Source organism: Rhinopithecus roxellana, chromosome 17, assembly GCF_007565055.1.
Source record: "Rhinopithecus roxellana isolate Shanxi Qingling chromosome 17, ASM756505v1, whole genome shotgun sequence".
In the NCBI taxonomy this organism is placed as follows: Eukaryota; Metazoa; Chordata; class Mammalia; order Primates; family Cercopithecidae; genus Rhinopithecus; species Rhinopithecus roxellana.
In genome coordinates, this window is record NC_044565.1 from 65,601,051 (window position 1) to 65,617,128 (window position 16,078).

A 16,078-nucleotide genomic window follows, 5' to 3' on the forward strand; every position below is an offset into this window, starting at 1 on the left:
AATTTTATCTCTTCAAGACTCAATTGCTTTAACTTTATAATGGGACATTATGAGCATCTAACACATAAGGTTGCTATGTGGGTTAAATGTGATTGTGCACATTAAATACTTAGAAATACCTTGGTAAAAATAATTGCTTAATAAATCTGTCAACATTAATTATTATTGCCTTTGCAGTACATTGTACTCAACTCTCAGAAAACGAGTGTGCTAAGTCCTAGCGTGTATCCTTGAAAACCAGATGCAAAGCTGTGGAATATCATTATGTGTTGGTCCATTTGGCCTGCTTTACAAAATGCCATAAACTGGGTAGCTTATAAACAAAAAAAGATTATTTCTCACAGTTCTGGAGTCTGGAAAATCCAAGATCAGTGTGCCAGCAGATTTTGTTTCTAGGGAGGGCCCTTTTTCTGGTTCATAGACACCGTCTTCTGTGTGTCCTCACGTGGTGGAAGAGACAAGGAGACTCTCTAGAGGCTCTTCCATAAAAGCAGCAATCTTATTCATCAAGGCTCTGCTCTCATGACTTAATCATACAAAGGTCACACACCTCCTAATGCCATCATCTTAGGGTTTAGGATTCTAACAAATAATTTTTTGGGGGTGATGAGTATAAACATTGGGGTCATTTTCCATGAGAATGTCAGAAATAGTGTGAGGTTGGTGTGAAAGAGACTTGGGTTGGAGGTGTTATGTTAGGCAATTCTTGCATTGCTGTAAAGAAACACCTGGCTGAGGGCAGCAGCTCATGGCTGTAGTCCCAGCACTTTGGGAGGCTGTGGCAGGTGTATCGCTTGAGTTCAGGAGTTTAAGACCAGTCTGGGCAACAAAGTGAGACCATGTCTCTAGAAAAAATACAAAAATTAGCTGGTCATGGTGATGTGCTCCTGTAGTCCCAGCTACTCAGGAGTCTGAGGTGGGAGGATGACTTGAGCCTGGGAGGCAGAGGTTTCAGTGAGCCAAGATTGTGCCACTGTACTCCAGTCTGGGTGACAGAGCCAAACCCTGTCTCAAAAATAAAATAAAATAAAATAAAATAAAATAAAATAAAATAAAATAAAATAAAAATTCCTGAGACTAAGTAATTTATAAAGAAAATGGGTTTAATGAGCTCACAGTAGAAGAGGAAGCAGAAGCAGACACATCACCTGGTGAAAGCAGGAAGAAGGCAGGGGAGAAGGGGGCGTGTCATATACTTTTAAATAACCAGATCTCGTGAGACCTCACTATCACAAAGACAGAACCAAGTTATGAGGGATCCACCCCATGACAAAAAAAACCTCCCACCGTGCTCCACCTCCAGCATTGGGGATTTTAATTCAACATGAGATGTGGGTACGGACAAATACCCAAACTACATCAGCTGCTTACCCCAGTCAGCCACTCCTGCTTACTGAAGAGGGGCTGTTTCCACAGACACTATGAAAGCATTAGGACCAACGCTAAAACCAAGTCTCATGAAATCTCTACTGGAGAGATTTGGAATGTACTTGTAAAGAGGCAAATATATGCTGCAGTTGAAAGTAGCTAAATTTCCAGACCATATCTAGTCTCCTGAGAATTTGGCATGTCTTATCATAGCTAGAGAAACTATTTTTTGAGTAACCTTCCAATCACCAAAATTTCAGTGGACCCCGTGTAAACTCTGGAAGGCCTAGTAGGTTGTATACCCAATTTGTCTGCTCCAGAGAAAGGGTTCTGAAGATGGCTACCTCTCCTTGGAACAATGTTTATTTTCCTGTCTTATCCTCCAAGAGAAGGCATATGTTTCTGCGATGTGTTGATTGCAGCAAGGTGCAGCTTAGAGGGGAATGTGGATGTACTTGTGTTTGCCATGAAATTAAATAAGAGCAATGATACATAGCCAATGTGCACCCATAAATTTCAAAAAAAAAAAAAAAATTCCAATGTGGCACAGGGATAGAAGTAGCTGATATATTAGAAGGGAAAGGCACTGATTCTTGTGCAAAATGAGAGAAATATAATTTTCCTGCATTGTCTTGTCCCTTTCTTAATTGCCTACCAGGATACCTTCATCAACTAGCTTCCCTAGGCTCACACTTTCTACTTGCTTGCATTTGTATATAAAACTGGCTGTGTTTCAAGTATAAAACACAGTGCTTGTGCTATCACACCAGACACAGCAAATGGATAAAAATCTTTACTTGTCAGTTTCTCAATACAATGTACTTCACTTTTCAAGGCTGGAAAACAGACTACAAACACCACGGTACAATAAATGTGGGGATCAGCAGCATCCACAGGAAATAAATGTGCTGCTTAGCAGTCTCGTGCTACTCCCTGGGGGATTTGTGCAGCTTTGGGGTGGGTGATAGGAAGGAGAGTTGGCTGGCCACCCAGATATTCCCATCCTAGCAGCAGGCTCAGTCCCCAGATGCCAGACTTAGAATCAGTTGCTAAGAGAAGAGACGACTCCAGCTCCTTTAAACTTTAAAGGTCTGAGAGAAAGGCAGTTCAGGAGAATGTGAAATAATCAGTGAGTGAGACACTTGATGGAGAAAAGAAGATGAAGGCCCCACAAAGAAGGCACACATGAAGACCATAACACCTCCTCCAGACACAAAATATAGAAGTTGATAATGGTCCCAAACTAGTGTGCCAAGAGGAAGAAGAAAGATAATTGACTTTAAATCCAATGATTCCCAAAGTGGCAGAAGAAGTACTTTCCTCTGCACGTGCTTTAAAAGGCCCTATTCCTTCTCCTGCCAGCCTGCCCCACCATGCAAATGGTGTGCAGTAAGAGCTTGGCATGTAGGACCAGAAACATATGGACTTGATACCTATTTCTGATACATACTGTGTAGTTTTTGGCAAATTATAAAACTTCACTTAGCCTCAGTTTTTTAATCGTAATTTGGGAATAATAATATCAACCTCCCAGAGTTATTGCAATGATTGAATTCGATATTGAATGTTAACAACTTAGTACAGTGCCTGCCATAGAGTAAGTATCCAATAAATGTTAAGCACCATTATCAGCTTTTACTGACATCACACAGAAGCAGTTATGTACCCATAGCATTGCAGGAGACTTTAATAGTTTAGCTTTCAAGGTCAAGGAAAAGTCAGTAACTTGACTCAAAACCATATAACTATTCAAAGTTTTTAAAGCTTTTACAAAGAACTTTTTAAAAGATCATCTTTCATCACTATTTTGTAGTTTTTAGTATATAGATTCTTCACATATTTTGTTAGATTTATACCTACTATATTTTTTGGTGCAACTATAAGTGGTATTTTTAAATGAATTCCATTTGCTTGTTGCTCATATATAAAAATAAAATGGTTCCATATGAACTTTAGTTTTTTCCAATTCTACCAAGAAAGTCATTGGTAGCTTAATGGGGATGGCACTGAATCTATAAATTACCTAGGGCAGTACGGCCATTTTCACGATATTGATTCTTCCTATCCATGAGCATGGTATGTTCTTCCATTTGTTTGTGTCCTCTTTTATTTCACTGAGCAGTGGTTTGTAGTTCTCCTTGAAGAGGTCCTTCACATCCCTTGTAAGTTGGATTCCTAGGTATTTTATTCTCTTTGAAGCAATTCTGAATGGGAGTTCACTCATGATTTGGCTCTCTGTTTGTCTGTTATTGGTGTATAAGAATGCTAGTGACTTTTACACATTGGTTTTGCATGCTGAGACTTTGCTGAAGTTGTTTATCAGCTTAAGGGCCTTTTGAGCTAAGACGATGGGGTTTTCTAAATATACAATCATGTCATCTGAAAATAGGGACAATTTGACTTCCTCTTTTCCTAACTGAATACCCTTTATTTCTTTCTCTTGCCTGATTGCCCTGGCCAGAACTTCCAACACTATGTTGAATAGGAGTGGTGAGAGAGGACATCCCTGTCTTGTGCCAGTTTTCAAGGGGAATGCTTCCAGTTTTCACCCATTCAGTATGATATTGGCTGTGGGTTTGGCATAAATAGCTCTTATTTTGAGATATGTCCCATCAATACTGAATTTATTGAGAGTTTTTAGCATGAAGGGCTGTTGAATTTTGTCAAAGGCCTTTTCTGGATCTATTGAGATAGTCATGTGGTTTTTGTCTTTGGTTCTGTTTATAAGGATTATAAATCATGCTGCTATAAAGACACATGCACACGTATGTTTATTGCAGCACTATTCAGAATAGCAAAGACTTGGAACCAACCCAAATGTCCATCAATGATAGACTGGATTAAGAAAATGTGGCACATATACACCATGGAATACTATGCAGCCATAAAAAAGGATGAGTTTGTGTCCTTTGTAGGGACATGGATGCAGCTGGAAACTATCATTCTCAGCAAACTATCGCAAGAACAGAAAACCAAACACCACTTGTTCTCACTCATAGGTGGAAATTGAACAATGCGAACACTTGGACACAGGAAGGGGAACATCACACACCGGGGCCTGTTTTGAGGTAGGGGGAGGGGGGAGGGATAGCATTAGGAGATATACCTAATGTGAATGATGAGTTAATGGGTGCAGCACACCAACATGGCACGTGTATACATATGTAACAAACCTGCACATTGTGCATATGTACCCTAGAACTTAAAGTGTGATAAAAAATAAAAAATAAAATAAAATGGTTTGTTCTAGGTTATGTTGTAATCCTGCCAGACTCATGTTAGTTCTAGCAGATACTTTTGTGTACTATTTGGATTTTTATCTGAAGACAGTTATATCTTCTGTGGATATTTGTATGTCTTTTACTTATTTTTCTTTCTTGATTGCACTGGCTAGGTCTTCCAGTAAAATGCTGAATAGGATTAGAGACAGAGAAAATCTTATCTTTGATTCTGGCATTAGGGGATGAAACACTTATTCTTTCATATTATGCATACTGTTAGCTATGGATTTGGGGTACTTTTGAAAATCAGTTCATAGAATTCCCCTTCTTTTTTAAAATTTCAACTTTTATTTTAGATGTGTAGGATCCATGTGCAGATTTGTTATATGAAAATATTGCTTTTATTTTTTTTTCTCATAAATTTGTTTGAGTTCTCTGTAGGTTCTGGTTATTAGCCCTTTGTCAGATGAGTAGATAGCAAAAATTTTCTCCCATTCTGTAGGTTGCCTGTTCACTCTAATGGTAGTTTCTTTTGCTGTGTAGATGCTCTTTAGTTTAATTATATCCCATTTGTCAATTATGGCTTTTGTTGCCGTTGCTTTTGGTGTTTTAGACATGAAGTCCTTGCCAATGCCTATGTCCTGAATGGTATTCCCTAGGTTTTCTTCTAGGGTTTTTATAGTTTTAGGTCTAACATTTAAGTCTCTAATCCATCTTGAATTAATTTTTGTATAAGGAGTAAGGAAAGGATCCAGTTTCAGCTTTCTACTTATGGCTAGCCAATTTTCCCAGCACCATTTATTAGATAGGGAATCCTTTCCCCATTTCTTGTTTTTCTCAGGTTTGTCAAAGATGGCTGTAGATGTGTGGTATTATTTCTAAGGGCTCTGTTCTGTTCCATTGGTCTATATCTCTGTTTTGGTACCAGTACCATGCTGTTTTGGTTACTGTAGCCTTGTAATACAGTTTGGTGTCAGGTAGCGTGATGCCTCCAGCTTTGTTCTTTTGACTTAGGATTGTCTTGGCAATGCAGGGTCTTTATTGGTTCCATATGAACTTTAAAGCAGTTTTTTTCCAATTCTGTGAAGAAAGTCATTGGTAGCTTAATGGGGATGGCATTGAATCTATAGATTACCTTGGGAAGTATGGCCATTTTCACGATATTGATTCTTCCTATCCATGAGCATGGTATGTTCTTCCACTTGTTTGTGTCCTCTTTTATTTCACTAAGCAGTGGTTTGTAGTTCTCCTTGAAGAGGTCCTTTACATCCCTTGTAAGTTGGATTCCTAGGTATTTTATTCTCTTTGAAGCAATTGTGAATGGAAGTTGATTCATGATTTGGCTCTCTGTTTGTTTGTTACTGGTGTATAAGAATGCTTGTGATTTGTGCACATTGATTTTGTATTCTGAGACTTTGCTGAAGTTGCTTATCAGCTTAAACCCCATCAAAAAGTGGGCAAAGGATATGAACAGACATTTCTCAAAAGAAGACATGCATACAGCCAACAGGCACATGAAAAAATGCTCCTCATCACCGGCCATCAGAGAAATGCAAATCAAAACCACAATGAGATACCATCTCACACCAGTTAGAATGGCAATCATTAAAAAGTCAGGAAACAACAGGTGCTGGAGAGGATGTGGAGAAATAGGAACACTTTTACACTGTTGGTGGGAATGTAAACTGGTTCAACCATTGTGGAAGACAGTATGGCGATTACTCAAGGATCTAGAACTAGAAATACCATATGACCCAGCCATCCCATTACTGGGGATATACCCAAAGGATTATAAGTCGTGCTGCTATAAAGACACATGCACACATATGTTTATTGCGGCACTATTCACAATAGCAAAGACTTGGAATCAACCCAAATGTCCATCTGTGACAGACTGGATTAAGAAAATGTGGCACATATACACCATGGAATACTATGAAGCCATAAAAAAGGATGAGTTCGTGTCCTTTGTAGGGACATGGATGCAGCTGGAAACCATCATTCTCAGCAATCTATCGCAAGAACAGAAAACCAAACACCTCATGTTCTCATTCATAGGTGGGAATTGAACAATGAGATCACTTGGACTCTGGAAGGGGAACATCACACACCAGGGTCTACTGTGGGGAGGGGGGAGGGGGAGGAGGGAGGGGAGGGGGAGGAGGGAGGGGAGGGGGGAGGAGGGAGGGGAGGGGGAGGAGGGAGGGGAGGGAAGGGGGAAGGGGGAGGGGAGGAGGAGGGGAGGGGGAAGGGGGGAGGGGAGGGGGAGGGGGGAGGGATGGCACTGGGAGTTATACCTGATGTAAATGATGAGTTGATGGGTGCTGACGAGTTGATGGGTGCAGCACACCAACATGGCACAAGTATACACATGTAACAAACCTGCACGTTGTGCACATGTACCGTAGAACTTAAATTACAAAAAAAAAAAAGAAGTAGAAGATACATTAAGATAAAAAAAAAAAGATGACATACAAATGGCAAACAGGCATCTGAAAAGGTACTCAACATCATTGATCAGAGAACTGCAAATCAAAACTACAATGAGATATCATTTCACCCCAGTTAAAATAGCTTATACACAAAGGACAGGCAATAACATTTGGTGAGGATTTAGAGAAAAGGCAACCCTTGTATACTGTTGATGGGAATGTAAATTAGTACAGCCACTATGGAGAACAGTTTGGAGGTTTCTCAAAAAAGTAATAATAGAGCTACCATCTGATCCAGCAATCCTACTGTCAGGTATGTATCCAAAAGAAGGAAATCAGTATATCAAAGAAATATCTGCACTTTCATGCTTCTTGCAGCACTGTTCACAACAGCTAAGATTTGGAATCAACCTAAGTGTCTATCAGCAGAGGAATGGATAAAGAAAATATGGAACATATACACAATGGAGTACTATTCAACCATAAAAAAGAATGAGATCCAGTCATTTGCATCAATGTGGATAGAACTGGATATCACTATGTTAATGAGATAAGGCACAGAAAGACAAACATCACATGTTCTCACTTACTTGTGGGATCTAAAATTTAAAACAATTGAACTCACGGACATAGAGAATAGAAGGATGGTTATCAGAGGCTGGAAGGGGTAGTTGGGTGCTGGGAGGCAGGTGGGGATGGCTAATGGGAACAAAAAATTAATTAAGACCTACTATTGGATAGCACAACAATGGCACTGTAGTCAATAATAACTGTACATTTAAAAATAAGTGTGTAACCGGATTGTAACACAAAGGATAAATGCTTGAGGAGATGGATACCCTACTCTCCATGATGTGATTATTTTACATTGCATGCTTGTATCAAAATATCTCATGTACCCCATAAATATATACACCTACTCTGTACCCACAAAAATTCCAAATTAAAAGATTTTAAAAAATCAAAAAAAAAAATATTGCATTACTGGGTACATTCTCAAAAGAATTTCTCTTCTATTTACGCTATTCTTAATTTTTTGTCATGAATGAGTGTTTAACTTTTTAAAATTTTTTGCTATTGAGATGATTATATGATTTTTCTTTTTTGTTCTGTTAATATAAATTATATTGATGGATTCTCAGAAGGTAATTTTTATATAAAAACGGTGGAGACATAATTTTCGTGGGATGATTTTCTTCCAAGGATAGACATTCTGATTTAGAGAACTTCAGTAGAGAAATTAGGGAATGGTGGTTTCGTCAATGGTGAATTTAATCAATGGCTATCTCTTGTAGTTCCATACCTGTTTCTGAGCTCAGAGAGAACTTGTAGGTTTGTATAGAGTATTCCATGAGAAACTGTCCCCTTCCATTACTTTTTAAAATAAACTTATGTCAATGTAGGTGATTTTTATTTTCTAATTTGGAAATCAAGCATGATGTAATCCCCCTCAAAAGTGTAACAGTGCTCTAAGCAGCCGTAGAGAGAAGATCCTTACAGAGACTAGCCTGTTCCATCATAGATGGTGACTGGGTAAGCTGCAGGGATGGAGGGGCCAGCATGATCAAGGCACAGAAATTATCACATACTTTGCTTGAAAGATCCCGAAGCAGAGAAAGTGGAGGGGAGAAAAGATGGATAAAATGAGTTCACACCCAGGTATTGCTTTCAGAACTTTCCAGCCTTCGGTGAAAATGTAATGTGTAGGAGCTTCCACGTGTGCATTAGTAAAATACTGATTTGTGTGGTCTTCATTCTTACAAAGAAATGTACATTTTGTTCCATAAAACAGCAATTGTTTCTGCCTAAGTGACTTCTACATTTAAGTTATACATTTATTTCATCATTCAAGTTTCACTTATGTTCGGTGTTAATATGTCCTTCTAGTGCTATTAATCTTGGTTCCTTTGTTACTGTTCATTTCCTCTCACATTCCTGTAGCCATAGCTTCCCCATGAAATGAGTTTTTTTAAAAAAAAAATTAAATTGTTTTAGAAGACAAAAATAAGCTCAACTTCTTTCCCCATTTAATTTTCTCCCCTGCAGGCTAGTGGCAAAAGAAATACTCCCAGCCTGGTCTCTAGCAGACAGTCTGCTTCTCATGTTCCATATGAAGGAAGCCATGTATTAAATTGAGATGAGCCCTTGCATTTCATCACAGAAAGTGAGTGTTGGCTTGAAATGGAGGATCAGCTCATGTGGTTATGAGATGGTGGTTGGGATCATAAACTGCTGCTCCTGGGCAAAGGACCGAATTATTAAAACTGTTGTTTATGGTCCTTATCATTTACAAACAGGTGAACACAGAAAAAGGACTTTCAATTTCCCTAAATTAATTTTCAGTGGAGGGTTCTCTTGTGTTAAAAAGATAAGAAACTTGTTTAGAATTATCGTACAAGAAGTTTACAGCTGTCTAAGGGACCTGCAAGTCTAAGGTTATCTAGCAAATATGGATAAAATGGCATTTGCCAGAATAACTGTTCCTCTTTATAACACATTTGAGAAACTGAAATAACTCTGAGGAAAATAATGCCTTAATTGTTGGGAAAAGAGGTGGTCAGGATATTGATGCACTGGTAAGCCCAAACTGAGTGCCATTATTGCTGCTTAATATTAAGAAATCCTTCCCCAAAGCCAGTGTTACTAAGTCAAGGGCTTCTGAGCACTTCAGTGTGAAGAGGTACCAGCTTGTGCCTCCTGTCCTGACTGATACTACTGCCTACTTCACCCCTAAGCCTCCCTATCCATGCATACTCACTTCCATACGACCCCATTTATACACCTCTTCCAACCATTCACCAACATATATGCAATCACAACCCTCTTGTAAGTAGATAATAACAACAATAGTAAACAGCATAATATTAGTAACTTGTGTTTATAGGGTGCTTACAATGTCCAAGCAACTTACCAAGCATTTTATGTATATTATCCCACTTGTGCCTCACAAAAATCTTATTTAATAGGTATAATTACATTAACTACATCTGTTCTAACAGTGAGAAAGTTGAATTTTACAGGTTGGATAACTCTCAAATTCCCAACAATAGCAGAGCAAGGACTCCAAAGTATAATATCTCTGATCCCAAAGTCCATGCATTTAACCATTCCATAGTATTACCTGATACATCGACTAATTCGACAGCTATTTATTAATAGTGTGCCAAGCACCAAGCTATTTGACTTCTCAACTATCTATACTTAATAACCATACACACATTCCTCAAACCCCTTCAGACACAGCCATCTGTATTTGTAAATGGAAATGTAGTTCCACTTGTATACTATCAATAACATTGGAGCAGGCTCCCTCTGACAATTAGCTCTTGGTTCTTGTCTTTTGATATTTAAGGTAGTGTGTATTTGTTCATTCTTCCATGTATTCATCAATTGTGCCATGAAAAATTATTCCAAGACAAACTCAAGTCTAACCTCAGCATTTGGCTTCTCCTTACTACCCAAACCTACAGAAATTTCTTCCACATTTGTCGCTTTGCTGTTCACTTAGCAATTGCCAATTTGAGCCATATGTCTTTTTGCTCATGCTGAGTCGTAACATTGTATAGAACATATTTTAATATCCCCCTTGAGTATAAAACTGGATACTCAGTTTAAGCTTGGCAAATTTCTCTTATGATCAGATGATTAAATAAGAAACCTAAAGATTGACTTAAAACCATGATGACAACTGCAAATAAAAAATAACAATAATTTTTTTTAAAAAATTTGAAAAGTTTTGGACTCATATATCAAAGCCAAAGGAATAATTCCAATAAAAGCATAAGAACTCATAAAGGGTTCAGGGGAGAGTAAAGTCAATAATTCTACTTTTATATTAGAAAAAATCTCCTCTAACTGGAGGCTGCAGCTGGGGCTGAGAAGAAAAACCACTTAGTCCTTGTTACATGAAGTGAAGGGAAACAGCTATGCTTCGTATCAGCCACCTTCTCTGGGCTCCTGGAAGGCCAGAATGGGGGGCCCAGAGATCACAATTAATTCTTTAAAGAACAGGAGCCCTCACAACATGGTGGAGACAGGTCTGTCTGGATGAAATGTCCAGGATCCTTTTCTGCAGGACATAGGATTGACATTCATTAAATAATTTTCAACTATTTTACTCTCATTACGTATAGCAAGGGCTTAGGTTAGCAGGGATTAAAGAAAGAATTATTCTAAAGCAAGAAGCTTTAGCCTCAAAGCATAAAAACAGAAAGAAACTGGTTATAAAAACAATGTAGGATTAGATTATGAACTTGTTCACTGAACAGTTACACGGCAATTTGCTAAGGTAATTATTACTATTAATTCGAGAGCCAATAATTATCATAGCAGTTCTACCATTTCATCTCTCATTTATTCTGAAATCCTGGAAGTGTGTTTTAGGGTTTTTCTTGTTTTGTTTTGTTTTTTCCCCAGATACCCGGTTTGCTTGGCTGATCTAAGAGCTTCTGTCCTAATAAGTTTTACAATCTTAGGCATTTTTTGGTGGGAACTGAATACATCTCAGATAGCCTTCTTATGTTAGTAAAACAATGCAATAAGAATCAAGAGGTAATTTATCTTGGTCTCCCTTCCTTCTACAGAGCAGTCCAGCCTGGAGGTTAACAGAAAAGGAGACTGTGGCTGCCATCTTGAATCTTATTCTGTTTCAATTTTCCGGTCACAAACACCATGCTTTTTCTAGCCAAGAGGGGTGAACAGGAGCATATAACTCTCCCCTTGATGCCTTTCCCTGAGGCCCTTCAGTCTTTGGAGTGCAGGACTTAGTGCTAGTTTAATTGAACTGCTGCGCTTGGCTTCTTCTCTGAAAAGGAAAGATATATAGTCCCTCTGGTGACTTGTGGCAACAGATTTCAAACTCAGCTGGATTTAACTCTGCGAATTAAAAATAGTGCTTGAGATTGGGAGCCCAGTGTAAAGAGCAACTTTAGTTACTGGCACAGAAGTAAGCACTATCTAAAGGGTGCATAAAAGTTCTGGTTTCTCTTCTGCTTGGCCACCACAAATGTGCATTGCTCAATTATTTCTTTTAGACTTTAATAATGGTTGGTTTGGGCATGGATCCCATAGTGTATCTTGGTGGAACATCTTACAAATCTATACTCATGGCCCTAAGATACCAGTATCTGTAGTTCAGAGAAGATATTAATTTTATAGTCTTGAAAAAGCAGTTACCAGCACTAAGACATGTGTCTAAGGATAGGTCAGGATGGGCTGATTTAAATCCAAATAACCTAATTGTATTGATAATGGAAGAAGAGCTAAAATCTAAGGCTTATAAAATGTGGAACTACAGAATGCCATAAAAATCATCTAATGCAACTACTTGCATATAAAGATGAAGAAACTGAGGCTGAGAGGGTTAATTGACTCTTCAATTGCTCAGCTAATTGGGGGAAAGATGAAACCAATATTCAAAAGTTTTTAGACCTTCTATGTTCAAAGTATTTTTCCCTCTGCTATACAACACTGTCTCCAAGGACTTGGTAAGCCCTGAAGCCTATTCCCTGTTTATATTGCACAGGAGAAGGATGAGGTAGATAGGGCTTCGCAAAGCCATTTGAAAACAGGATGCTAGACTGGACCAAAAATGACAAATAGCAGACAAACACCACATGTTTCTTCCTGTATTTAGTCTGGAAGTCCAGATTTTCACAAGCTTATTCTTGGGCTAGGCTAGGGATAGAACAAGCTGGCTATTGATAGGCATCAGGATCCAAAGTTTCCATAGGTCTGAATATGAGGCAGGTAAACAGAGAAAATCTCCCAATAAACAAAGACAAAAGAAGGCTATCCAGGCAACAGGGAGATCAAATGTCAGAAGAGACTTACTGTTCTGTGTAGGGATTGCTGTTAGCTGGTCTTTGATAGGAGGTGTGGGGCTTTTAATTCATTATTGCCCTTTTCTGCCCAGGACTGAAAGACCAGCAAGGAGGACACTGCAAGACAGAGCCTTAACCTGATATAATTATTATATCAGGTTATTATATAATTATTATAGATTATATAATGATAAATAAATTATATATAATTATATATAAATTATATATAAAATATATCAGGTTATATAATTATATCAGGTTATTATATAATTATTTTATTATTTATTAAACTTTATTTAATAATTAATAATTAATAACAATTAATTTTTTTTCTCTAGCTAGTATACGGCAATGGAATCTAACCCCTTATTAAATCTCCTAATGTCTGTCACACCCTGTGCTTGGTGACAGATATACAGAAATGAATGGACCACATTCCCTGCCTGTAAAGAAGAGACAAACATGTAAAAAGAAAACTTCAGAGCAATGTAGTACCATGATAGAAGTAGGATGCCATTCTGGAGAATCAGCTCACAGGGACTCAGTATGGGAGACCAAGACCAGATATCTCATTCCTGACCGCAAATGAAGCTCCCAGGTAAGGGAATGGAATGTTCCCAGAGCTTTGAGTAGGAAGAAACGGTGTTCAGCAATAAGTGAATACAACTGAGGAGATGGGACTACTGTTACAGAAGGTCAAGTGGTCTTTCCTTCATAGACACAAGCAGTAGAATGAGAATTCATTGGTCATGGTCATCTCCTAGTCTGAGTTTAGTTTATCCTCCAGAAACTAGATGTGGGGCTAACAGGATTCTGTCACCCAAACAAATCAACAGCTATTGTAAAAACTAAGGAGACTTGGCATAGAATGTTGAGGTCCTCCTCCTTCACAGAGGAACAAAAGTAAGACAGGGACTCTGGTGTGCTGGAAGCAGTATATTTATCAGTCCTAAGTGGACATCAAACAGATTTGCTTCATTGTTTGTGTTTTTAGGCTATGTGTTTAAAAATAGGCATGGTGCCCGCAAAGGAAGACAGCTCAGTTTTATGGACACTTGCTTCTATTATGGCTGTTACTTTGCTTTCACCTGGGCCCTCTCTTGGCCAGTTCCTCTCCATGTCTTGCAGGTGGTATCCCCTATGCTCTGTATGATGAGCTATTATGAGTTATGACCCTTCATGGGTGGAACTTTTAAAGATGATCAATATAACCTAATTCTGCTTTTTGAACCTGGGCCAATGAATTTCTTTGGACCTTAGTTCCTTCCTATGAGATCACCTGAGGACATGGCAGATGGAGAGATCCCTTCCAGGGAAGCTGAAAAGAAACATTGATTCAAAGACAGCATCTAATTTTATGATGACAAGGAATCAGCCTAACATCAGTGCTGCATGAGAGAGGGAGGGAAGAGAAAAGAAGTAGCAAACATGCCATGCATCCTGAAGCTTCTCCTATCTTCAGGCACAGTCAAGCAGGAAAAACGAAGGAGAAGCTGAATGCCTCCTCATGGGCCTTGGGCTCCATAGAGAGCATGAAAGCATCATCATTATCCTGTTCTTCCTCAATAAAGATGTGTCTCCACAACAGAAAGGATAACTGAGCCTGGAAGCACAGCCTCTCCCCTGCTCAGGGAGTTGTGTGTCTCAGAAAGCACCTTGTTGATAAATGTCTGCTTTCCTGAGATTCTGGGCCCATACAATTACTGGCCTGGCATTGCAGGGAGACTGGCTGCCCGGCTAGGCCCAAAATGACTAAGAAACATAGATCATTTAAAGTTGTTTTTCTCTAATGAAACCCCTCTGGTGATATCCACATTCTGGAGTCACGGTGCAGGCTCAAGGATACTGACGTGGCTCTTGCACCTGTCTCCTGGCACCTTCCACAGACACAAAAGAGCTGTAACCTAATGCAAGCGCAGAAACATGGAATGCACTGATAGTCAAGTGCTGATGGAATAATCTTTGGAAAGCTTAATGCTTAATGCCTTTGCCACTGGTTTACTTAGTGTCCTTCCCAAGAAATGTGACCTGTGTGGCTGCTGGTTTTTATGTGATGATATCCCTGCCTGCCTTAACACAAGAGAAGATCCATATGTCAAACACCAACTCAGCATTTTTCTCCTTGTTGGTGTGCTGCTTCCTTCCCTTATTACTCTCATTCTCCCAACATATGCTCTTTTCAACTGTCCTCCATTATAGCCCTCTGCTCCCTTCTACCCACCTTCTGTTCCTGCCATTCTCTGATGCACACCACCATCTTCTATCTCCTTTCACATATAATCCTTTACCTAATGTCAGCCTTCCCAGAACTATTCCTCTTTGACATCTTCATTGCTACTACCAGCTGAATGTGATTGCTTTAACTCTCTGTACTGGAATTCTAGTGCTGGAGATTGTACCCTTTCCAGTTCCAGGTTCAGTGAAATCACTCTGGTAGCTTGAGATCAGCCATGTTTTTTTTTTTTTTTGTAAAAAAAAAAAAAAGGCCATTTTTTTTTTTACCAATTTTTACTGAATGAATCTTCAAATGCTAAAGGTATTTCTTTTTGGGTCTCCACTAGACAATATTTGGTTTGTTGTTTGTTTGATTTTGAAGAAGAAAATATTTAGCAATTGTAGGCAAAATAATTTAATAGAATAAAAAGATCAAAAGTTAACTCTAGGGCTGTGGTTCGGGAGGCCAAGGCAGAAGGATTTTTTGAGCCCAGGAGTTCAAAACAAGCCTCAACAACATAGTGAGAACCTGTCTGTACAAAAAACAAAAAAACACAAAACAAAACAACAACGAAAAAAAACGCTGAGCATGGTGGCATGCACCTATGGTCCCAGCTACATGGGAGGCTAAGGTGGGAAGATCTCTTGAGCCCAGGAAGTCAAGGCTGCAGTGAGCTGTGATCATGCCACTGCACTCCAGCCTGGATGACACAGTGAGATTCTGTTTCAACAAGTACAACAACAAAACAGTGAACCTTGATGTAAACTATGGACCCTGAGTCAATGATGTGCCAATGCAAGTTCTGCAGTTGGAAAAAATGTTGTACACCCTGGTGGAGAATGTCAAAAAACATTTTTCCAGTTATTTCCATTTCAGAAAAAAAGGATGAAGAGAATATTTTATATGAATGCTGCTTTGTATACAAACAAAACACACGAATTTCAATAGGAACCAAAACACCACTGCCTTCTGCAAAGCCAGCAGGCCTCCTGTTTTCCTCCAGCAGATAGCTTTGCCTCC